Source organism: Schistocerca americana, chromosome 10 (genome assembly GCF_021461395.2).
Source record: "Schistocerca americana isolate TAMUIC-IGC-003095 chromosome 10, iqSchAmer2.1, whole genome shotgun sequence".
NCBI classification, from domain to species: domain Eukaryota; kingdom Metazoa; phylum Arthropoda; class Insecta; order Orthoptera; family Acrididae; genus Schistocerca; species Schistocerca americana.
The window spans coordinates 84,603,923-84,629,778 of record NC_060128.1 but is presented as its reverse complement, the minus strand read 5'-3'; positions in this window follow the sequence as shown (position 1 = coordinate 84,629,778).

Here is a 25,856-nt window from a genome sequence, read left to right as displayed (position 1 = left end):
CACAGCAGGTCTACCCCGAATCGTTAGGTGGGTCGCCATATCCCCCACACCAGCGGCTCTTCCTGTTGTACCCGGGGACGCACACCTAAACAAAAACAGATTACGAGCGCTGGGGCGAGAAATAACAAATCGTCCGCGACCGCCGCTCAAACCTTCCCTTTCCCCCTCCATTCCCCCCCCCCCCCCCCCTCCCCAACTACCTCCCCGCTGTTGACCGCTCTCTATCGGCTGACATTTAATCGCTGCTGCCTGTGCGGTCTCGTACACCGCTCTCAGCCTTCCCCTATTTTTACACATTTTTTTTTACAACAGCGAGTCCGCTACACACGCACAACTCACCCCCGTAACTCGCCCCCCGCCCGCGCTACGTGACGAATTGACTGACACGGGGTGTCGATCAGGCGCGCGCTCTATCTCCGCATATAAATATTGTTTCCCCCGGCAGCGCGGGGATTCACCGGCGTGGCAGGTAGCCTAGCTGCGAGGGGCGGCGTGCGGCCGTGATAGACGGTGTTGCTGCTGTTTCGCTTGTTGTTTTGGCCCGAGCACACCGCCGCTTGTACATTCCACTCACGCAGAAGCCCAGAAACCAAATCTCTAGTTGGGCTACATCCATAGAAACATACAAGTTGTTTCATATTGCCATATATATATCTTTCTCTTGCTTTGTTTTCATATTTCACACATTAATATTAAGCATATTTTTTTGAGGGGCACCCAGTAAGTTCTAATTACCACCCGCAAATATAAAGTCGCGTAATTACTTATCCAGTGACCAAAGTGTTACGATGAATATGCATGGTAGCACATATATCATTTGAAAAATACATCAATTCAGCCTTAAGGTAAATAGAAATGTTCCTATCGTAGTGTATGTATGTCTATAACGGATGATACGTTCTTCACCTTGCATTTTGCTGAATGGCCAAGGCATCTGTGCAGAGGATGAGGATGATATGAGCAACATAGTTATAAACTTGCGCAGAGAATGTAAACAATGGAGTTTAACGATTTATTTAGAGAGAATGGACTATTTGGTTACTGGAGAAGTGAGTCAAGACCTCATGCTAGGTTTTCGGGTACCGGTTATCAAAACAAATTTGATGATCGGAGCGATGGCTGATGGGAGCAATTGTAAGGGGTATCCCAATTATGGTCGCTCCTGTCAGCCACCACTCTGAGTGTGAACATAGTTTGTGCGAACACTAGTAAGATCTGTGCTCTGTTTATAAATACTTGCGTATCATTATTAACAAAGACGGATCTAGTCAATAAAATTCTTATGGGTTTGGGAGCGCATTGTCAACTGTAAAATTCCGATGTTTCGGTGACTATTGCAAGACGCCTTCGTCAGGGTGTATTGCTAAAGACGGATCTAGTAAAAGCGAAACTAAGAACCACATTGAACAAGGTAGACAAACAACCAAACAATTGAGTTTTATGGAGCTGTGTGGTGTCAGTTGAGCTGTTTAGCATCCACTAAAAATGCTATGAGTCCGATCCCTGACGAGCTACAGAGAAGACAAGTTCCCTGAGAGATGAGGCAAATTTAAGAAAAACAATGTCATGCAAAGGAAATGTCTCACTGAAAGAAAACTACTAGGGTTGGCCCAGCTAAGGGTGAAAGTACTGGTACGGCACCACACAAGGGTATATTAATGAAGGTACTCAACCAACTACAATGGAAACAATAGGTCACTATAGCAATTTTGGTTTGTTGTTGTTGTTGTTGTGGTCTTCAGTCCTGAGACTGGTTTGATGCAGCTCTCCATGCTACTCTATCCTGTGCAAGCTTTTTCATCTCCCAGTACCTACTGCAACCTACATCCTTCTGAATCTGCTTAGTGTATTCATCTCTTGGTCTCCCTCTACGATTTTTACCCTCCACGCTGCCCTCAAATACTAAATTGGTGACCCCTCGATGCCTCAGAACATGTCCTACCAACCGATCCCTTCTTCTGGTCAAGTTGTGCCACAAACGTCTCTTCTCCCCAATCCTATTCAATACTTCCTCATTAGTTACGTGATCTACCCATCTAATCTTCAGCATTCTTCTGTAGCACCACATTTCGAAAGCTTCTATTCTCTTCTTGCCCAAACTATTTATCGTCCATGTTTCACTTCCATACATGGCTACACTCCATACGAATACTTTCAGAAATGACTTCCTGACACTTAAATCAATACAGGATGTTAACAAATTTCTCTTCTTCAGAAACGCTTTCCTTGCCATTGCCAGCCTACATTTTATATCCTACTTCGACTATCATCAGTTATTTTGCTCCCCAAATAGCAAAACTCCTTTACTACTTTAAGTGCCTCATTTCCTAATCTAATTCCCTCAGCATCACCCAACTTAATTAGACTACATTCCATTATCCTTGTTTTGCTTTTGTTGATGTTCATCTTATATCCTCCTTTCAAGACACTGTCCATTCCATTCAACTGCTCTTCCAAGTCCTTTGCTGTCTCTGACAGAATTACAATGTCATCGGCGAAGCTCAAAGTTTTTATTTCTTCTCCATGAATTTTAATACCTACTCCGAATTTTTCTTTTGTTTCCTTTACTGCTTGCTCAATATACAGATTGAACAACATCGGGGAGAGGCTACAACCCTGTCTCACTCCCTTCCCAACCACTGCTTCCCTTTAATGCCCCTCGACTCTTATAACTGCCATCTGGTTTCTGTACAAATTGTAAATAGCCTTTCGCTCCCTGTATTTTACCCCTGCCACATTTAGAATTTGAAAGAGAGTATTCCAGTCAACATTGTCAAAAGCTTTCTCTAAGTCTACAAATGCTAGAAACGTAGGTTTGCCTTTCCTTAGTCTTTCTTGTAAGATAAGTCGTAAGGTCAGTATTGCCTCACGTGTTCCAGTGTTTCTACGGAATCCAAACTGATCTTCCCCGAGGTTGGCTTCTACTAGTTTTTCCATTCGTCTGTAAAGAATTCGTGTTAGTATTTTGCAGCTGTGACTTATTAAACTGATAGTTCGAATTTTGGTTTATTACCATAAAACAACAAGAAAACGATTTATCTACTGAGTTAAGTATTGGTAAGTGGAGAAAAAGATTATAATTATGAAATAAAAAAAAGGTATAATAATTTCAAGAAATTCGTTAGAAGTTCGTAATAACTACAGTGGAATAAGTCTTCTAAATGTTGGGTATAAAATTAATGCTAAAATAGCAAACAATAAGCTGAAGATTATAGCACACTCTCTTTTACTGGACGAACAATGTGGGTTCTGTAGAGGGAGATCTTACGAATATGTATTTAACATGGAACAGATATTGGAGAAAAGAAGAGAATTTAACTTAAAAAATCTACATCGCAGCCGACGATTACGTGAAATCTTTTGACAGTGTAGATAGGGAGCAGTAATGGAGTCTAATTAAAAAGAATGTATACCCTAAAGACTTGATTTAAATCGCTCAAGATATGTATGCAGAAATAATAAATTATTTAAGATCTGCAGAGTAAAGGAGTGGGTGAAATGTTAATTAATCAAGGAGTATGGCCTGGTTGCAGCACCTCTCCAAATGGAAGGAACATAATGCACGATGGAATGAAAGTGAACAATATATAAATAGATACTGCACTTCTTGCAGATGATCAGCTCGTCCTAGAGGACGATGAAGACAAGTTTCAGCAATAAAACATTTGATAAATGACATTTATGAGAGTCATAATTTTCACATATGTAGGAGAAAAACGAAAGTTATGGCATGGCAAGGAAAACACCCAATTAGGTCATAGATAATAATTCACGATCAATCAATAGAACAATTTTCAAGGTTCTATTATGGTGGTTGTGCTTTATCTTTTTGCTGTGATTCTCGTCGTCAGTTGTTATGATGACAGCTGACCAATGCTAAACACAAACATATAATGCAGGCTTGGCAGTGAAATCGGTAAGCAACTGGTTGCATTGTCTGTATGTGCAACGACTGAAATTATTATTAGTTGTTGTTGTTGTTGTTGTGGTCTTCAGTCAAGAGACTGGTTTGATGCAGCTCTCCATGCTACTCTATCCTGTGCAAGCTTTTTCATCTCCCAGTACCTACTGCAACCTACATCCTTCTGAATCTGCTTAGTGTATTCATCTCTTGGTCTCCCTCTACGATTTTTACCCTCCACGCTGCCCTCCAATACTAAACTGGCGATCCCTTGATGCCTCAGAACATGTCCTACCAACCGATCCCTTCATCTAGTCAAGTTGTGCCATAAATTTCTCTTCTCCCCAATTCTATTCAATACTTCCTCATTAGTTACGTGATCTACCCAGCATTCTTCTGTAGCACCACATTTCGAAAGCTTCTATTCTCTTTTTGTCTAAACTATTTCTCGTCCACTTTTCACATCCATACATGGCTACACTCCATACAAATACTTTCAGAAACGACTTCCTGACACTTAAATCTATACTCGATGTTAACAATTTTCTCTTCTTCAGAAACACTTTCCTTGCCATTGCCAGTCTACATTTTATATCTCCTCTACTCTGACCATCCTCAGTTATTTTGCTCCCCAAACAGCAAAACTCATTTAGTACTTTAAGCGTCTCATTTCCTAATCTAATACCCTCAGCATCACCATATTTAACTCGACGAATTGTACTTAACTTGTGTTAGAGGCTTCTTCAAATGCTGCATACATATAATTATAAACATATCTAGAGGCATTACTTATGCCATACTTGAGCAAGCTACGTTCCTAGTTGCCGTCCCAAGCAACAATGGACGAGAACTCGCTAGAAACTTGCCACAAGCCGTGGAATGGCGCTGGCGGCGGTCCAGTGATATCTATTACGGACCACGGTCGATATCTGCAACACCTAACATGTGTGGTATCGAACGTTGATAGCACACTTTTTGCAGTGATGAGGAAGTTAAGATCAAGGTTCATCAATTTCAGTACATGTATGGAACAATTCGGGGAACGTTGAAGGGTCAGATGAGATAAGAGGCGTAAATTTTATGACTATGACTATTACAGTATTGATGTATGAGACCTGTAGCGAGTCCTGGGCAAAAAAGGAAAAATGTCGAAACAAAATGTGAGTCCTCAGTGAACAGATAATAAAAGACGAAAAACGTAATGAAGAGATAAGGCAGCAACTGATGAAATTGTCTTTGAATGACAGGTTTTACAAAAGACGAGAGAAGTAGGGAAAATCACTATTGTAGAGAGGAGAACTATAGAAAACTGAAGCTTGCCCTTGGATATCGTTGTACCGGAAAAGGATATGTTGGTCGATCCATGAACAGGTGGCAGGAAAAGTTGGGTCAGAAGAGGCTAGTAGCCTAATCCAGGAAGAGGAAGTGACAAATGACAGTCTTCAACAGCGCTTCCTCTTGTAATATGCATGGTTTCCATAATTAAAGTTGCAGTTTCAAAACGCTGTGGAAAGGGAATCGCTGTTCAGAATGACGTCAAATTTGAACAGCATGTTATTGATGCGCGGGAAAACATCATGGGAAAAAAAAGAAAAATTTGACCAATAGACGGGGCTATAGGCGTCTTAACATAAATGGAGTCAGCTACAAATGACACATGAATCGCAATACGACAGCAATGGTTTGAGATGCACTTTACACCAGTCTGCATGACTAAACAAGTTCGGCAATCAACAGTTGTGGCACTGTTAGTTAGATAAGCCAATCCACCACGGCAAGGTCGTACCACATCGGATGGGATAAGTCTTCAGGCCAAAACCCACATAAAAATCAAAATGACATCAGTTTTTAATTGTCCTGGGGGCAGAAACAGCATAAGACGCAAAATGACCTCTGTTTCTAATTGTCGTGAGACTGGCGAAAGACATGTTTAGAACGCTGTCAGTCGTTTTTTTACCACAAGTTGAAACAACAAATCGAAGAGTCTGGGGGGGGTCACGTTCAGAGTGTGTTCTGCAATGCAAGCCTTCAATTCAGATACAGTCCTAGTGTGTCGCCGAGACGGAGCCGCAGACTTATGAAATGGTTCAACTGGCTCTGAGCACTATGGGACTTAACATCTGAGGTCATCAGTCCCCTAGAACTTAGAACTACTTAAACCTGACTAATCTAAGGACATCACACACATCCATGCCCGAGGCAGGATTCGAACCTGCGACCGTAGCAGTAGCGCGGCCGCACGGCCACCCCGGAAGGCCCCGCAGACTTATACTCTAACACAGAGACAGGTTCCACACAGCAATACTATAGTGAACATAGCAGACTTCTACTGAGGCTACATGGACAATAAAGAAGAGAGCTTGTAGTGCAGTACATGGAAATTTGAAATATGTAGGTCTTTGTTAATGAATAAAGAATCCAGTTATTAACTGCGTGCAGTTAGTGTTATAGAACGAGGTTATCAGCCACCAATCAACATTCTCTCCTACCTTCCCATGGTACAGCTCTACAGAGACAACGAGACTATACAAGAGCGGATTCAACAATAGTCGATATCTAGATGTGTTAACTGCTGTTGTCCTTTAAATATGACATTTCTAATTGTCATTTTAATGGAAAATGCACGTTTTCTTATCACTAATTACATCCAGTTTTCACTGTAAATATAAATTATTGTTTAACAATCTTCTACACGTTTTTTTCATCGCCGTGCGGGATTAGCCGAGCGGTCTTAGGCGCTACAGTCGTGGCCCGTGCGGCAGATCCCGGCGGGGGTTCGAGTCCTCCCTCGGGCATGGGTGTGTGTGTGTGTTTGTCCTTAGGATAATTTAGGTTAAGTAGTGTGTAAGCTTAGGGACTGACGACCTTAGCAGTTGAGGCCCATAAGAATTCACACACATTTGAACTTTTTTTTTCATCTTTACGCTTTTTACGCTTCATTTTTTTTCATCTTTACGCTATTTACGCTTCACGGCAATCGTCCTGGACATGCACATTTGCTTAGAAACGTAGCAAAGCCGGGAATAGAACCTGGGCCACGTGCATGACAGGCAAATATTCTACAGTAGCACTTCACAGCCTGACGAAAAAATCACCATACTTTTGCGTGTTTAAATTGCTCAGCAAACTTCAAAGTCGATTTTTTCGAGGATATTTGAGAGTTGGGCAAGGGCCTTGCCGCAGTGCATACACCGGTTCCCGTGAGTTAAGCGCTGTCGGGCGTGGTCGGCACTTGGATGGGTGACCATCCAGATCTCCATGCGCTGTGATTACAATTGAGGAACTACTCGACCGAATATTAGCGGCTTCGGTCAAGAACACCATCACAACGACTGGGAGAGCGGTGTGCTGACCCCATACCCCTCCTATCCGCATCCTCCACTGAGGATGACACGGCGGTCGGATGGTCCCGGTGGGCCACTCGTGGCTTGAAGACGGAGTGCTTTTATATATTATATCTGTGTGCTCCATACATACCATAAACATAAAAAAATTGAAAAATCGACGCCGTGTGGTCTCCTTGAAAGTTGAAGTTACGTGCCAGATTGAACTGTTGTGATTTAAGGCGTGTCGTATTGTTATTGATCTAACAGCAGTGCCCGGCTGACTTGACGCCACAGACTCGTGTTCGGTGGCAGTAACTGCGGAGCCCTCGCCGCGACTGCAGGTGTGTGTACGTGTACGTATGTATGTATGTAACGCGGGCCATCGCTCACGCGCCGGGGTCGCCGGCTATCAGGCGGATTGCCGCCACAGGTGCGGGGGCGGCTGGGTGTGGTGGTGGGGGTGTAGTTGGGGGTGCCGCCGATTGCGTGGCCTCCGCTGTCGTTTGTCGTTTTGTCCGCCGCTCGATGGTTATTGCTTCGCCGCGGTCCGCGCCCGCAATCGTTCGGTCGCGAGCTGAGGGTGGCAAAAAGCGATGGCAGCTGTGTGTAGCGGGGGACCACCAGCCAGCGCTGAGCAATCCGTGATCAGCACACACACACACACACACACACACACACACACACACACACACACACACACGTGATACACTACACCTCACGAGCACGCACACAACAACAAACACAGGTACACACAAGCACACCCACATAAACACCGCACTCATAATACACACACGCGCGCGCACGATTACACGCACGTACACACAGCATACACATACAAGTGCACTATAACTGGATAATAGCTAAAGCTCTTCGAATTCTGCATGGCTTTTCCATATTGAGACAGTACATAATTGTACCTAAAAGTTGCAGAAACTCCGATGCCTTGGAAGACAGTCTTGTGAAGTAATGCTCTTGAACTCGCCACTACTTTGTTCGACCTAAGACCGACTCCATGCACTCTTTCTTTCGAACAGGTGTGCAGATCTATGGACCTATTTGAACTTTCTGGCAGATTAAAACTGTGTCCCGGACCGAGACTCGAAGTCGGGACCTTTGCCTTTCGCGGGCAAGTGCTTTACGAACTGAGCTACCCAATCACGACTCACGCCCCGTCCTCACAGCTTTACTTCTGCCAGTACCTCGTCTCCTACCTTCCAAACTTTACAGAAGCTCTCCTGCGAACCTTGCAGAACTAGCACTCCTGGAAGAAAGGATATTGCGGAGTCATGGCTTAGCCACACGCTGTGGGATATTTCCACAATGAGATTTTCACTCTGCAGCGGAGTGTGCGCTGATATGAAACTTACTGGCAGACCTATATCTCTAACGTCGATCAGTTGTAGAATTTTGGAACACGTATTATGTTCGAGTACAGTGACTTTTCTGAAGACTAGAAATCTACTCTCGAGGAATCAGCATGGGATTCGGTAAAGACGATCGTGTGAAACCCAGCTCGCGCTATTCGTCCACGAGACTCAGAGGGCCATAGACACGGGTTCTCAGGTTGATGCCGAGTTTCTTGACTTCCGCAAGGCGTTTGACAAGTTCCCCACAGACGTTTAATGAACAAAGTAAGAGCATATGGACTATCAGACCAATTGTGTGATTGAATTGAAGAGTTGCTAGATAACAGAGCGCAGCATGTCATTCTCAATGGAGAGAAGTCTTCCGAAGTAAGAGTGATTTCAGGTGTGCCGCAGGGGAGTGTCGTAGGACCGTTGCTATTCACAATATACATAAATGAGCTTGTGGATAACATCGGAAGTTCAGTGAGGCTTTTTGCGGATGACGCTGTAGTATATCGAGAGATTGTAACAATAGAAAATTTTAATGAAACGCAGGAGGATCTGCAACGAATTGACGCATGGTGCAGGGAATGGCAACTGAATCTCAATGTAGACAAGTGTAATGTGCTGCGAATACATAGAAAGAAAGATCCCTTATCATTTAGCTAAAATATAGCAGGTCAGCAAGTGGAAGCAGTTAATGCCATAAATTATCTGGGAGTACGCATTAGGAGTGATTTAAAATGGAATGATCATATGAAGTTGATCGTCGGTAAAGCAGATGCCACACTGAGATTCATTGGAAGAATCCTCAGGAAATGCAATCCGAAAACAAAGGAAGTAGGTTACAGTACACTTGCTCGCCCACTGCTTGAATACTGCTCAGCAGTGTGGGATCCGTACCAGATAGGGTTGATAGAAGAGATAGAGAAGATCGAACGGCCAGCAGCGCGCTTCGTTACACGATCATTTAGTAATCGGGAAAGCGTTACGGAGATGATAGATAAACTCCAGTGGAAGACTCTGCAAGAGAGACGCTCAGTAGCTCGGTACAGGCTTTTGTTGAAGTTTCGAGAACATGCATTCTCCGAGGAGTCAAGCAGTATACTGCTCCCTCCTACGTATATCTCGCGAAGAGACCATGAGGATAAAATCAGAGAGATTAGAGCCCACACAGAGACATACCGACAGTCTTTCTTTCCACGAACAATACTAGACTGGAATAGAAGGGAGAACCGATAGAGGTACTCAAGGTACCATCCGCCGCACACCGTCAGGTGGCTTGCGGGGAATGGATGTAGATGTAGATGCAGATAACCCATTGCTTCAAGCGGAGAAATCTTTCTCCATCCTAATCTAAATTTGCTGTGGTGGGACATAAGACAGTTTCTGCTCTTTGCATACCAATGACTGTACTCATCTATATTACTAAATGACTAACCCTGTGCATGGCCATAGTGGCGGGTTCCCTGTGTAAAGGCTTCCAGGTCGAGAAAAACTTCATTTTCAATATTCCTTACAATTACCGACTGAATTTAAAAATTTAAAAGGCTGTCTAAGGATGTGTAATCTTCTGCTAAAGACTTGACACAATAAGAGGAGTGTTAAAGTTACAAACTGTTGTAATGTCCCCCTAGAAAAATTATAAATGGCTGTGCTTAAACTGACACACAATATTTTTTAGCGCAACGCAATCTGACTTTCAATAATCGCTACAAAAGAATGGCCCTGACTAACATTAAACTATACGTTTCATGAATCACTTACCTCTCAAAAATCTTCATTACTCAGACTACTGCAATAGAGCGTGCGCCAATACTGCCAGCTAAATAAAAGATTCAAACTACTGAAGGCACTATCTACTGATAGGCATAGTTCGCAAATGAAAGACTATGATAGAGAACAAACAATGTATTCACCTTAATAGTGTTCAAACGTCATTATATATATATATATATATATATATATATATATATATATATATATATATATATATATATCCGTCCGTGATATCCAGTATTGCAAATTTACTCTCTCTGATGGACACACGTCCAGATCATCCGCTCTCAAAACTCCGCCATCTTTCTCCCCACATCGACCACTGCTGCCGGCTCACCTCCAACTGCACAACGCTATGCGCTGTTAACAGCCAACTGCCCAACACTAGAATAGCATATTCCAACAATGCAAACCAGCCACAGACTGCACTCAGCACAGCCAGTGATTTTCATACAGAGCGCTACGTGGCGTTACCAATAAAAAAACCAACAGCCTACTTAGACTGTATGTGTACTTCTTGAGAGGTTGTAACTAAGGCACGCACACGACCGAGATAATGTTTATCTAGCATTTCAGAACGAGATCACTTAGCGTCCTCCAGCAAACCTTTACAAAACCTTTTCTCGCTGACTCTCCCGACAAAATAATGAAAGAAAAGATGTTTAATGCTTACTATATTTTCGCTTTTCATGCACTAAAACTTCAGCATATGGCCTGACGTTTCAATTTATTACTTCTCTACTACCATCTGTATTTGCAACACATTTTGCAGATGGAATCCACATATGCCGTTTAATGTATCTGCAACACTATGTTTCTGTATAAAATACAGTTCAGGAAATGTGAAGTCATAAGCACTCAGATGTGTAAAATACTAGTTTTTGTTTAAAACAGAGCGAAAGTTGCCGACGCTATATTCATCCAGTGTTCGATAATAATTACAGCACATAACGACTTCCGACAATCTCTAAACTTTTCCTGAATTTCTTCATTTGTATGGCATAGTGTCCGTGGTTGCTTTTTAATTCACGAGGATATTTTTGACCCGTTGTTGCAACTACAAAATGCGTGACTTTTTCACCAGACGCTTTTCGCTTTATTGAGGTGAAGCATCAATCAGTGGTCTGTAACTAAGTTTATTTACATTTCGATTTGCTTTTTAGATCGAAAAACAGTTAATTAAGAATGGGTTGGCTTTTACTTACGGTGATTTTTCGGCTGATTTCTCGCTTTCATCGGGGAATGCCGCCTGCTAGCACATCGTTGTTTTTGTGTGCTAGACACTGACAATTTTCGTCTACTTTTAAGATATTCTGTAGCACTATGCCTTTCTCACAAGCGATTTTCATGCACACCACTGTATTCTGTCTGTTTTTGTACTTCAAGTGTGTGTTGCTGTTTGTGTTTTGTAGTAGGTCATAGACGAAGTAGTGGAAAGGTATGTTGGCAATACTAGAAAACACAAACAGCAACACATGGGCCTCAAATGTCTTTTAACAACCGTACGCCCAGTATAACAAAGGTAGTGCCGGAGCACATACAGTGCCATATGTAATTTTACTTATGTTCTAAACAGGCTTATGTCTGTTGAGGTTATTTTATTGGTCTTGACGCAGTCACTGGGCCACGACAGTTTTCATTTATTAGTGCGTATGACTTCTGAAGAAAAACTATATCATTACAGCAGAAACCATGGTCAAGGTTTAAAATAAACATAATTTAGTGCAACTGTGGGCCGTTTTTCATTCGAGACAATGTCGTAACGGTTACTGTTGTCGCGGCCATGATGAAAATAACTTAATGGTCGTATTCAGCATTAGGAGCGTTCTGCTTGACCGTAATCACGTCGTTTAAATATCTGGCCGTAACGTTGCAAAGCGATATGAAACGGGACTAGTATGTAAGGATTGTTGTTGGGGAGACGAAATGGTCGACTTATGCCTATTGGTAGAACGCTGTAGAGGAGACTGTATAGAGACCGCTAGTGCGACGCGTTCTTGAGAACAGCTCGAGTGTTTGGGATCCCCACAAGCATGGATTGAAGAAGAAATCGAAGCAATGCAGAGGAGGGCTGCTGGATTTCGCGTTTCGCGTAAGATTCGAGAAATTAGGACTCATACGGAAGCATACAGACAGGTGTTCTTCCCTCGCTCTATCTGCGAGTGGAACAGGAAAGGAAAGGACGCTTAGTGTTGTGGCTTCTTCCTGTTGTATTCATTTATCGACTGTTTAAACATGTCTGTGTGTGCTGTAATTAGCCTAACTTTCTCTTCACAGCCCCTGCACAAGAGATACATAGGAGGCGGAAGTATATTTCTAGATTCCTCACTTCATGCTGCTTCCTGAAAGTTCGCAAGCACGGGTAAGCGGTACATTTTACATCTGTCTTCACGCGGCTGCCAGTTCAATTCTATAAGCATTTACATGACACTGTCCTATGGATCAAACTCACCTATGCTTCCCTTCCTTGAAAACATTAAGTGTCCTCTATTTGACCAATTTGGTACGGGTGCTCCACTCTTCAACAATATTCTACAACGGATCACACAAGGCTTTTGTTGGAACAATTGGTAAAGAAGATTCTTAAAAGTATTATTGAGTGATTTACTGCAAATGGTTTCATTCTCAATTCCAAAAGAACCCCTCTGAAGGTCTTGAGCTGCTACGTGAACGACAAGTGTAACACATAATAAATAAATAACAACTAGGGCAGAATCTTCAAAAATTTTAGGTATCCATACTGCTGAGAATTTAAACTGGAAAAAAATACACTTTAGGTCTCCTAAAACAAGTAGATGACATTCCGTCAGAACTACTAGTATCTTTGGGAGAGCCAGCTGTAATAAAACTATTCCTCCTTGTGTGCGAGATGTTGGAGACAGGTGAAACTTAGATTTCAAGAAGAATGTGATACTTCCAAAACAAGCAATTGCTGACAGGTTTATTACCGAATTATCGGTGTATTAAGACACGGTTGCTGAATACTGACACGAATTATTTGCACGAGAATGGAAAAACTGCTAGAAGTTTTAGGTATCCATACTGCTGAGAATTTAAACTGGAAAATAATACACTTTAGGTCTCCTAAAACAAGTAGACGACATTCCGTCAGAACTACTAGTATCTTTGGGAGAGCCAGCCGTAATAAAACTATTCCTCCTTGTGTGCGAGATGTTGGAGACAGGTGAAACTTAGATTTCAAGAAGAATGTGATACTTCCAAAACAAGCAATTGCTGACAGGTTTATTACCGAATTATCGGTGTATTAAGACACGGTTGCTGAATACTGACACGAATTATTTGCACGAGAATGGAAAAACTGCTAGAAGTCGACCTCGGGGAAGATGAGTTCGGATTCCGGAGAAATGTAGGTACCGTATGATTTCTCTTAGAAGAGAGGTTAAGGAAAGGGAAACCTATGTTTATGGTGCGTGTAGGCTTAGAGAAAGCATTTAACGACGCTGACAGGAATACTCTCTTTAAAACTCGGAAGGTAACAAGGGTAAAATACAGGGAGCGAAAGGTTATTCACAAGTTGTACAGAAACCAGACGGGAGTTCTAAGAATTGAAGGGCATGGGAGAGAGGCAGTGGTTGAGAAGGGAGTTAGACAGTGTTGTGGCCTTTCCCCGACGTTATTCAATCTATACAATGAATAAGCAGTAAAGGAAACGAAAGAAAAGTTTGTAGTAGGAATTAACGGTCAGGAAGAAGAAATAAAAACCTGGAGGTTTGTCGATGACGTTGCAATTCTGTTAGAGACGGCGAAGGACTTGGAAGAGCGGTTGAAACAAATGGACAGTGTCTTGAAAGAAGGATATGAGATGGACAATAACGTGAGCGAAACGAGGGTAATAGAATGTATTCTAATGAAATCAAGTGATTCTGAGGGAATTGCTTTAAGAAACGAGACATAAAGAGTAGTAGATGAATTTTATATCTGGACATCAAATAACTTATGATGGCCGAAGTAGAGAGATATAAAACTTAGATTGGCAGCTGGAAGACTAAGGTTTCTGAAGAAGAGAAATTTGGTAATTCTGAATATAAATTTAAGCGTTAAGAAGGCTTTTCTGAGTAGCCTTGTATGTAAGAGAAACGTGCACGATAAACAGTTCAGATAAGATGAGAATATAAGGTTTTGCAGTGTGTGCTACAGAACAAAACTGAAGACTGGGAAGATAGATCACGTGACTAACGAGGAAGTACTGAACAGAATTGAGGAGAAAAGAAATTTGTGACACAATTTGACGGAATGAAAGGGTCGGTTGATGTGACACATTCCGAGGCACCAAGGGATCACCTGCTAAGCGTTTACTGCCGAGGATGGGGGAAGGTAGGGGGAAATTGTAGATGTAGACCAAGAGATGAATACAGTAAGCACTCTCAGAATGATGTTGGCTGCAGCAGTTATTGGGAGATGAAGAGGCCTGCACGGGATAGAGTAGCGTGAAGAGCTGCATCAAACCAGTCTCTGGACTGAAGACGACAAAACAAAACGAGTTAGTTCAACCATATTTGGACTTCGAACCACTGCGAAGCTTAGCGAGAGACAAATCAATAAGTTAGTCATACTTTCATTGAATAGTGTTACATGAAATTATGTTCTGTGGTAACTTATCTTGAAGAAAGAAAGATTATATTGCTGAAAAACATAAGAATAATATTTGGTGGCAGCACAGGATCATCTTGTTGACGTCCATTTACGGAGCTGCGCATCTCTACTAGTGCTTCACTGTATATTTATACCCTCATGAACGTTGCTGCAATAAATCCACTACAGATCAGAATGAACAGTGCTGTACATAATTACAATATCAGAAGTGAAATGGCATCCATTCCTACACATGAAGTTGTCTTTAGCAAGAAAAAGGATGCACAATGATCACTGTAATTTTTTTGAGAAATTATGCAATGATGTTAAACACCCGACCGCCACCAAAGTTAAATTCAAAAACGATCTGAAAAAGTTTCGAATACACGATTCCTGCCGTTCCATACAAGAAATTCTGTTTTTCTAGCGTGTAAACGGTGGCGGGTACAAATTACTAGCCCGCATCTCGTGGTCGTGCGGTAGCGTTCTCGCTTCCCACGCCCGGGTTCCCGGGTTCGATTCCCGGCGGGGTCAGGGATTTTCTCTGCCTCGTGATGGCTGGGTGTTGTGTGCTGTCCTTAGGTTAGTTAGGTTTAAGTAGTTCTAAGTTCTAGGGGACTGATGACCATAGATGTTAAGTCCCATAGTGCTCAGAGCCATTTTGAACAAATTACTAATTCAAATCCGCATTAAAAAAAGAAATAAATACAACAAAGCAAGCACAAGACTTCATAACTGCAAATTTTATAGATATATTGAAAAATTAGAGACATGATTAGAAAAAGAAGAATAACTTTCTGTCGCCACATCAGAAGCATGAATGCCTACAGGCTAACAAACTGTTCACTCATTTCAAAAAATTAAAAATGGATAAGAAATGGTGAAAAGACATTGGAATGCACATATACAGAATACGAATTATTCCACAATACTGAGCAACGACTGCCTCTCGGAAATAAAATTGCAAGTGTCCAGACGTTTCCATGAAAAACCAAAGAAAGAGATTGGAGATAATTGGACACAAGAAAGAAGCGAGAAACGTCGAGAAATGGAAAAAAATGAAAGGCGTAACAGTTGGAATGAACATAGCCCACATTCGCTAATATGTTAAAGAAGAAGAAAATAAAAAATTAAAAGGAAGTACTTGTAAATGGTCAGCATGTTACCATATTTACATATGAATGTGTAACGTGAATATAAAATGATTCGTTATACATAATTACGAGTGACCATACAAATGATCCATAGAACATGCAGCTAATGAAGTAATCTCATTTCTCGACTCTCTGCATTTTCCCACTGTCCTATCAACGAACCAACGTCTATCACCTGCTTAATCTGCGGTTGAGTCTCTATGACCGTTCAACTCCATATCTCTTCAAATTTTTACAGGCAGTGTAGTCATAAGATACTACATTTTTAGTTTTGTCAAGTGCACAGTTTTACGTTTATTAACAAGTAAAGTAAGTTGCCATTCTTTGCCCCACTCTGAAATCTTATGAAGACCTGACTCAGTCATCTTCGTTGAGGTTCTGACAGCTGCCACAAATGCGTAGTAACTTATAGAAATTCAGGTCCGCCTATATACGCAAACAATTGTTCGGTTTTTACGCTCTATCGTTTTTGTGCACACTTGTGCCATAGTCAGTTCTTAGGCTGCTTTTATTCCTGTCTTATGTCAGATTCTGTAAGGTTTTTATTCTATTGGTATGTGCAACGCAGTGCACAGCATCAATACGTTCTGAAAAGTCACGCGCGAAAATGCTATTTTTCAGGCAGTCATGTCTGTTGTTCTATTGATCACAGACATAAGGGAGCAAGTGTTTCGGATAGATCTTGGTATGACGTTTATCTGTATACCTATCGGAAAACGAGCACACTGTTGCTACCCTACTGCACAAGGTCAAAATTTAAACATTACAGACCAGCCGAATTGAGCAAATTGGTTGGGTCTTCTACATCAGGTGTGGTTTATGGTGCCTTATAAAAGCACCGTTTGTTTATGAACAGTTCCGGAGCAAACACCGGAAAATCATGATTTTTGGGTACGAAAAGTACCAATTGTCGGAATGTTCACTTCTATACTTTATATTCATGTCAGACAGTTGGTCGTTTTACAAAATGTTCTGGAGATGATGTTCTCATAATACATTGCAACATTTTTCGATATCATTATCCGTCACAGAGATCCAGAGGGTCGAAGTTACCGTAGTTGTGCAAGTAAAATATGCACGTATTATTCGGTCTGAAGCGTAAATATAGTTTGAACTGATGTAGTGAACCCATGGTACGTATTCTAGGATCATCGCAAGAGTTCTGAGGTTATCAAACTACATTTTTTAATTAACCTTTTTTTCACCAATAAAATTTTGTGACGCGTTGTCTTTGTACAAATATGCCCAAAGTCCTACTGCAGAGACAAAAAACGTAAAACTGGAAAGACCACAAACTCAGTAAAATGTTTCCAATAACATTGTTTACTCTTTTAATATACTAATCAGTTTTCGATTAATTGCGATCGATGAGCAAAGTAGCCAGAAAAAGAAGTAAGTTTATATTAACCCTATATTATGGGTGCTTATTTTTTGTTTATGTGTGTAAAAGTAGGCGTGCCTATTCAAATTCAGAAGACGGTGCTGCGATCGGCAAGGCCTATATAAGACAGCAAGTGTGTGGCGAAGTTGTTAGACCGGTTACTGCTGCTACAATGGCAGGTTATCAAGATTTAAGTGAGTTTGAACGTGGTGTTACAGTCGGCGAACGAGCGATGGGACACAGCATCTGCGAGGTAGCGATGAAGTGGGGATTTTCCCGCACGACCATTTCACGTATGTACCGTGAATATCAGCAATCCCGTAAAACATCAAATGTCAGACATCGCTGCGGCCGGAAAAGGACCCAGTCTGAACGGGACCAATGACGACTGATCTTTCAACGTGAAGGAACCTTCCGCAAATTGCTGCAGATTTCAATGCTGGGGCATCAACAAGTGTCAGCGTGCGATCCATTCAACGAAACTTCATCGATATGGGCTCTCGGAGCCGAAGACCCACTCGAGTACCATTGATGACTGCACGACACAAAGCTTTGCGCCTCGCCTGGGCCCGTCGACTGTTGATGACTGGAAACGTGTTGCCTGGTTGGACGAGTCTCGCTTCAAATTGCATCGAACGGATGGACGTGTACGGGTATGGAGACAGTCTCATGAATCTGTGGACGCTGCATGTCAGCAGGGGGCTGTTCAAGCTGGTGGAGCCTCTGTAATGGTGTGGGGCGTGTGCAGCTGGAGTGATATGGGACCCCTGATACATCTAGATACGACTCTCACACATGACACATTCGTAAGCATCCTGTCTGATGACCTGCATCCATTCATGTCCATTGAGCGTTCCGACTGACATGGGCAATTCCAGCAGGACAATGCGACACCCCATACATCCAGAATTGCTTCAGAGTGGCTCCAAGAACACTCTTTTGTGTTTAAACGTTTCCGCTGGCCACCAAACGCACCAAACATGAACATTATTGAGCATACCTTGGATGCCTTGCAAACTGCTGTTTGGAAGAGATCTCCACTGCCTCGTACTCTTACGGATTTATAGACAGCCCTGCATGCTTCATGGTTTCATTTCCCTCCACCACTACTTCAGACATAATATACTTATATGGATATGGTATCTGGTCTTTCGGACTTGTCCGAAAGAACAGACACCATATAAGTATATAGTCCGGCAATACCGGCCATGATCTTCTTTGCGGATGCACACATATTACCCGAACTCTTACAGGGGTTGGTAAGAATGTCTTCCACGAGTAATGAGTGTGTTGGGGTGGGACACTACGAATGTAGTGTGTGGACATATAAGGAGAGAATGTGGGTCTCGCGGGAGGCGTGCGCGAGATATTCCCTGTGGTCGCACTACCCTCTGTGCCCTCGGTGACTCAGATGGATAGAGCGTCTGCCATGTAAGCGGGAGATCCCGGGTTCGAGTCCCGGTCGGGGCGTACATTTTCACCTGTCCCCGTTGATATATACCAACGCTCGGCAGCAGCTGAAGGTATTGATATATAATTCTAACTTCAGACATTAGTCGAGTCCATCCCACGTCGTGTTCCGGCACTTCTGAGTGATCGGATGGATGGAGGGTGAGGGGGGGGGGGCTACACTATATTGGGCAGTCCTTCTCTTCAGTATAACACAGTGTACCGAAAAATCTGTGGTCCACACTGATTGTCAAATTACAGAGTCTAATCTCCGTAGGATTCAGGTCATAATGCCAGAACACTGTAACTGTGGGCGGCATCAGGAACATACTTTGCTTGCGTTGAACATGGAAAGGAATAAACTTGGCTGGCTGCGTATCTGGTTAAAGTCAGACACCCGCGCCCGGGGTCCCGTGTTCGATTCCCGGCGGGGTCAGGGATTTTCTCTGCCTCGTGATGACTGGGTGTTGTGTGATGTCCTTAGGTTAGTTAGGTTTAAGTAGTTCTAAGTTCTAGGAGACTGATGACCATAGATGTCAAGTTCCGTAGTGCTCAGAGCCATTTGAACCAAAGTCAGACAAGAGCTTCTCTGTAATGTAATGAGACTCCTGGGAAACACTAATTTATTAATTGCCAGTGGAATTCGTATGAAAAGTGTGAAAAGTGGTGTGTATGTGTACTTGTTTGTGTGTTCATTTTGGTTACTTGCGAACAAATTATTCAATTTAACAGGCAGAGTCTCGCTGGCCACAGTACATCCGGCAGTGTCGCCGAAATGCGTTTGATTTTATCCGTGGTGGACTGGAAACACCCAAGTCACCATCGGAAGTATCACTACTTTTGAATGAATAATTTTTATCTCTGTAACAGCTTATGGTGTAGCCTGCATCTTGGGAATGTAGTGAGGAATTTCGGCACAAATGTCACGTTTTCATCTCGCGAGAAAGTTTACTTTGTATGTAACACGTCAGTTGTGACCAAACACTCAGCATCAATATAAACATTCTGTCTCGTGAAGTTCATCTGTGGGAATTCTTTCTGCATTCCTAATGCAGATGAAGACTCGCTCCACAAAACAACAAGGTATACAATACGAGCGGAAACATGCTCTTGTCGGGGCGCAAAAAAGGCGAATATGCTGCTTCTTAAAAGACTTTGATAGAAAAGTGAGAAACCAATCCTCGTTCCGCCTTCCTCCCCAAAAATGTGCGCGCTCTTTTAACACAAAACATTCAAAACCTTTTACCGAGTCTGTCTTCACAGTTAAACCGTGATACTAGGCATCTGTCACTCACTGCCAATGTCTGTGTGTTTCTTGCTTCCATCATCTCCTTGTTCACCCATTGATTAACAGCATTCCCACTTCCGGTGTCTCCTCTCTCACTTACACTGTCTCCTTTTGTCTTTATTTCCCTCTACCACTGTTGCACCCTGTACCTCGGAAGCTCAAAACGTCTGGGTAGTCCAACTTATTTTGTGCCCTAGACCCACGTGTCTAAAATTTCGGTCCAAAGCGCACCTTCCTCCCTAAAATGGTTCAAATGGCTCTAAGCACTATGGGACTTAAGATCTGAGGTCATCAGTCCCCTAGACTTAGAACTACGTAAACCTGACTATCCTAAGGACATCACATACATCCATGCCCGAAGCAGGATTCGAACCTGCGACCGTAGCAGCAGTGTGGTTCCAAACGGAAGCGCCTAGAACCGCTCGACCACGGCGGCCGGTTCATCCTCCCTACAACCACGTGTGAAAGTTCGCCGGTCTGGGAGCGTCCTGACCTACCCAAGCCTGTGTATGGTCTGCAATCATCTATATTTTTCATTTCCACTGTCTCCTCTCTCTTTTGCTTCCGCTGCTTCTATCTCCATCCATCTCTGTTTCCCTTTTACTGCCGATATCTCTCACTGTCCTTCAACACCTCCTCTGTCTTTGGCTCCCAATGATATTGTCTTCATTCATCTCCCTTTCTCTTTCACTGCCATTTTCTCTCTCCCACCATCATTGTCTCGTCTCTCTTTCTCTTCCACTGGTACTGCCTCCTCTCTGTTGCACCGTCACCGTCCATCTGCTACTGTCTTTCAGCACAAAAAAGAGGAATATGTTCGCATTCCAAATTTTTTGGCGAGAAAGGCAGTATGAGGATTTTGGCAACTGGTACCCCAGAGTCTTTTAAAAGAGGGACATATTCCTCTTTTTTTGTGGTCCAGCATCAGAATTTTTCCGCTCGTTTCCTTCTTTTCCTTTCTACAGCAGTGTATGGTGCTTATACAAAACGAATTTTATAATCCAGTAAAGTTTTGACAGCTTTTTAACATACTTCAACACATTTTTATACACTGAAGAGCCAAAGAAACTGGGTCACCTTAGCCGGCCGCGGTGGTCTTGCGGTTCTAGGCGCTCAGTCCGGAGCCGCGCGACCGCTACGGTCGCAGGTTCGAATCCTGCCTCGGGCATGGATGTGTGTGATTCCTTAGGTTACTTAGGTTTAAGTAGTTCTAAGTTGTAGGGGACTGATGACCAAAGATGTTAAGTCCTATAGTGCTCAGAGCCATTTTTGGGTCACCTTCCTAATGTCCGCCTCCGTAGCGTTACTGCCTGCGACGCAAGGGGGCCCTGGTTCGGTTCCTGGCAGGAGACTGCGTGCTGTGTGTCCTTCATCATCGCAAGTCGCCGAAGTTGCGTCTACTAAAAAGATTTGGAATACGGCGGCCGAACCCCGAAGGGAATATCCCAGCCAAAATTGCTATACGATCATTTCATTTTCATTTCATTACCTGCCTAATGTGTAGGGCCTACGGGAGCACGCAGAAGTGCCGCAACACGACGTGACATGGACTCGACTAATGTCTGAAGTAGTGCTTTAGCCGGTCTCTGTGGCCGAGCGGTTCTAGGCGCTTCAGTCCCAAACCGCGCTGCTGCTATGGTCGCAGGTTCGAATCCTGCCTGAGGCATGGATGTGTGTGATGTCCTTACGTTAGTTAGGTTTAAGTAGTTCTAAGTTCTAGGGGACTGATGACCATACATGTTAGGTCCCATAGTGTTTAGAGCCATTTTTGTGGTGCTGGAGAGAACTGACACCATGAATCTTGTAGGGCAATCTACAGATCCGTAAGACTACGACGGGGTGGAGATCCGTTCTGAACAAAACGTTGCAAGGCTTCCAGTTATGATCAATAATGCGAGCAGAAGTTTAGGTAGTCTTTAAGCTCAGACGAGTGTTGCTGGAGCCACACTGCAGCAATTCTGAACGAGTGGGGTGTCGATTGTCCTGCTGGAATTGCCCAAGTCCGTCGGAATTCACAATGGACATGAATGGATGCAGGTGATCAGACAGGATTCTTACGAACGTGTCACCTGTCAGAGTCGTATCTAGACGTATCAGGGATGATTTATGAACGGTTCGCACGCGGACACTTGTTGGCCCAGCATGGAAATCTGGACCTTTTTTGCGAAAAGGTTGCACTTCTGTCACGTTGAACGATTCTCTTCAGTCGTCGTTGGACCCGGTCTTGCAATATCTTTTTCCGGCTGCAGCGACGTCGGAGATTTGGTGTTTCCCCGGATTCCCGATATTCACGGTACACTCGTGAAATAGTTATACGACAGAATCCCCACTTCATCGCTCGTGTGCCGAATATAACACCACGTTCAAACTCACTCAAATCTTGAACGAGATTTTCACTCTGCAGCGGAGTGTGCGCTGATATGAAACTTCCTGGTAGATTAAAACTGTGTGCCGGACCGGGACTCGAACTCGGGATGTTTGCCTTTCGCGGCAGAAGTAAAGCTGTGAGGACGCGGCGTGAGTCGTGCTTGGGTAGCTCAGTTGGTAGAGCACTTGCCCGCGAAAGGCAAGGGTCCCGAGTTCGAGTCTCGGTCCGGCACACTGTTTTCATCTGCCAGGAACTTTCGTATCAGCGCACACTCCGCTGCAGAGTGAAAATCTCATCCTGGAAACATCCCCCAGTCTGTGGCTAAGCCATGCCTCCGCAATATCCTTTCTTTCAGGAGTGCTAGTTCTGTAAGGTTCGCAGGAGAGCTTCTGTAAAGTCTGGAAGGTAGGAGATGAGATACTAGCTGAAGTAAAGCTGTGAGGACGGGGCGTGAGTCGTGCTTGGGTAGCTCAGATGGTAGAGCACTTGCCCGGGAAAGGCAAAGGTCCCGAGTTTTAATTTGCCAGGAAGTTACACTTAAATCTTGATAACCTGACACTGTAGCAACGGTAACCGATCTAACAACTGCGCCAGACATTTGTTGTCTTATATAGTTGTTGCCCACCGCAGCGCGGTATTCTCCTTGTTTACATATCTCTGATTTGAATACTTATCACTATACCAGTTTCTTTGGCGCTCCAGTGTATAAGCTCTACCTGCTCGGCAGAGCATAAACGAGGGCTCCAATCGCACAATAGTTTTCCACGTGATGGATTTATGACGCGGGTGTTTCTCCCTCCCTCGCCCCGGTATCAGCTCCGCGCCTACACCGTATTGCTGTCGCCGGCTCCTGCCTGGACGTAGAAGCCAGACCGCGGGCCATTCGTTTCTGCCCCCATCCATCACTCACGCCTGCTCTGCCCATAGTTAATCTTCCGGCTCGCCAATGAACACATCAGGCTTGTCAGCGCCGAGCGCGCCGATGGACACAGACCAGAAGCGGTCCGCAGCAGTCGCTAGCGCACGACTGCATCACATACCACACAGTTCCAGGCGACGTATGCTGGGTGCTTAAAAATGTAGCCGTTTGGTCCGCACTAATCTATACGTTTGGGGAACATACAGACTACTTGCATCGTCTCGAATGCCAGCATACGCCATGGTTGTCGCTACCAGACATAAAGACGTAAAGTTTCAGTTATCACATAAAAAAATATAGTTACGGAATTAATTTTTTTGTTTTCTCGGCGTCCTCCGCAGTGGCGTACGTCAATAAATCTTCTCCCTTTTCAAGCCACGTCACTTTCAATAAAAGACTTGAGCTTTCCACAGCTGTCTCCGCTATCGTCATCAGGAGTGAGCGACCGCTGACTGCCGGCGCCGACATGGAGTTCCGCTTAAACAGGTGCGGCGGCAGCGTTTGACTGGAACGCGCGAGGTCGGCTTGGTTATTCAGTGTTCAGGAAACCGGTGGCACATATAGTTACTGGCGGTCCTGTTCGAAAACTTTTTAGAATTTTCTCTTAAAACTGTGTGAAAGGAAACAAACATGCATAGAAGAAAATGTGGTCAGAAACTTGATAAAATCCTCAACTCTTTTTTTATAACTTCGTCCTAAACTGGGCACTCTTCATAGAGATCTTGAGAAGAATTACTATTATATGTGTGCTGTCTGTTCTTTAGGACATGCCCCAACGAGCACACATCACTTTTTCATGATACCGCGTCTGTATACCTCTTTCATCTTGAGAAGAATGTTGGAACAGCCAAAACGTTCGAAAAAAACATATTATTGCGTTTCGTGTAATACTCGCTGCATTATTAAATTACGTTGATACGCTTAACAGTGAACGAAATGTGTATTACTATAAACTGCATTTATTTTGTATCATTGCACAACACATACTTCAGGAGATGTGACGTCATAAACACTGAGGAGCGTGGGAAAACTAGCGTTTCCTGAAACGGTGTTAGATTTCTTAAAGAATTGATAGTGGGAGGGCTACTGGCCGTTACTATACACAAGTTTAATCATGAAGTGCAAACGTGTTTCTGTTATTAACAAGGTACAGTTTGCACATACCACGCATCATCTTTGCTCTGTTTACATCCTTGGCCAATGAGAAATACATGATATCTTTGCGTAATTATAATGCCGGCCTGGGTGGCCGAGCGGTTCTAGGCGCTACAGTTTGGAACCGCGCTACCGCTACGGTCACAGGTTCGAATCCAGCCTCGGGCATGGATGTGTGTAATGTCCTTAGGTTAGTTAGGTTTAAGTAGTTCTAAGTTCTAGGGGACTGATGACCTCAGAAGTTAAGTCCCATAGTGCTCAGAGCTATTTGACCATAATTATAATCTTTTCATTGTAAACAAAAACATCTAGTCTATAGCCCATTTGCGATGCTCAAAACTGAGATTAAGATTATTATGAAGTGTACCACAGCAATTTATTTACGATATGTATGCAGTGCAGAACTTAACAACATCGACCTCTAAAACCACGTGAGTACAACAAAACGAATTGCCACGTATTGGAATTTATGTAAGTGAATGCAACTAATCTCCATCATATAGAAATAAATGCTTTTCATAATGAAACAATGGCTCTGAGCACTATGCGACTTAATTTCTGAGGTCATCAGTCACCTAGAACTTAGAACTAATTAAACCTAACTAACCTAAGGACATCACACACATCCATGCCCGAGGCAGGATTCGAACCTGCGACCGTAGCGGTTACGCGGTTCCAGACTGAAGCTCCTAGAACCGCACGCCCACACCGGCCGGCTCATGAAACAATGAGTAGAGTGGTACTAAACACTCAAATATTTTTCTGCAGTGTGGGAGCAGACGACATGAAGTTGAAATATCAATACAATTGAAAATATTAGCGTTCTGAAGGTGGACATGGTCGCCTGGAACCAGTTATGGCACGAAAATAAAACATTTAAAAAGTATTTGTGGCCGGTTGCCTCATTCACCAACTATAAATGTTCGTTCTTTACAGGCTTGCAAATAATATCTTATAACACAAGGCGACACTACGACGCTTTCTGAGCAGGTAGAATGACAGCATCCTGCCTAGTGAGCAAAGGAGAGACCGTGACGGAGCGTTTCGGCCGCACGGCCATCATCAGGAGGAGGAAACACACTCGGCGCGCACCTCCGCGGCTGGACGAGGATTTACGGCGGCCGAGCCGGTAAATCAGCCGCTGGTCAGGGCAATTGGAGGCGGCGGCGCCGCAACGCAAATGGATATAAATTACGG